This window comes from Oryzias melastigma, linkage group LG1, assembly GCF_002922805.2.
Source record: "Oryzias melastigma strain HK-1 linkage group LG1, ASM292280v2, whole genome shotgun sequence".
NCBI classification, from domain to species: domain Eukaryota; kingdom Metazoa; phylum Chordata; class Actinopteri; order Beloniformes; family Adrianichthyidae; genus Oryzias; species Oryzias melastigma.
Window position 1 is genome coordinate 645820 of NC_050512.1, and position 1101 is coordinate 646920.

Below are 1101 nucleotides of genomic sequence, written 5' to 3' on the forward strand. Positions count from 1 at the left end.
GTTTTATGTCTTAGGTGTAGAATATGTGAAGTCGTGTTTGGATTTATGCTGACATCCTCGTTTCCTCTCAGTTCAGATCCCTATAGCCTAAGTGATCTTCAAATGTTTGAAATGTTCCTTATTTGGGACATTAGTTCCATCAATTAGCTGAAATAATGAAATCATTCTTGAGTTTGCATGCTCTCCCCGTGCATGCGTTGGTTTTCACCGGGGACTCCAGCTTCCTCCCATCGTCCAAAAACATGCTTCATAGGTTAATTGGTGACTCTGAAATACCCCTAGGTGTGAATGTGAGAGTGAATGTGTGTGTGATTGAGGCCCTGCAACAGACTGGCGACCTGTCCAGGGTGAACCCCGCCTTCGCCCTTCAGTAGCCGGGATAGGCTCCAGCACCCCCGCGACCCCGACAGGGACAAAGCGGTCATGAAAATGGATGGATGGATGGACTTTGGGGAGGGATATATTTAGATAGCATATTCATCATTCTTTTCTCCCAGTTCTTGTAGATTTCTCCACACATGTAAATGTAACCAGAATCTACATGTTTTTACATTTATGTTTATGCTTCAAGCACAAAGATGTATGAGTGTAGTGTATTTATGCTCGGATGCTCTTCGTGTTCAGCCTTCAACACAATAATCCCGGACAGACTCTGTGAGAAACTGGCCACTCTTGGCATCCCTCCCCCCGCATGCAACTGGATCAACAACTTCCTTTCAGACCGCTCACAGGCTGAGAGACTCGGCCCCCACCTCCCCTCCACCTGTACACTCAGCATCGACTCTCCTGAGCTGAGACCTCTGCTGTTCTTCCTCTACACCCATGACTGCAGTCCAGACCACCTCAGGAACCGGATCACCACAGTGGTTGGACTCATCTCCAGAGGGGAGGAGTCTGCCTACAGGGAGGAGGTCCTGAGACTGACATCTGGTCTTCAGAGAACAGCCTCACCCTGAACACCAAGAAGACCAGGGTAGTCATCATTGACTTGAGGAAGCACAACGCCGACCCCGCCCCCCTCCACATCAACGCTGAGCTCGTGGAGAGGGTCCAGAGAGTGTTAGACACAGCTCAGAAGATCATTGGATGCCCCCTCCCCAC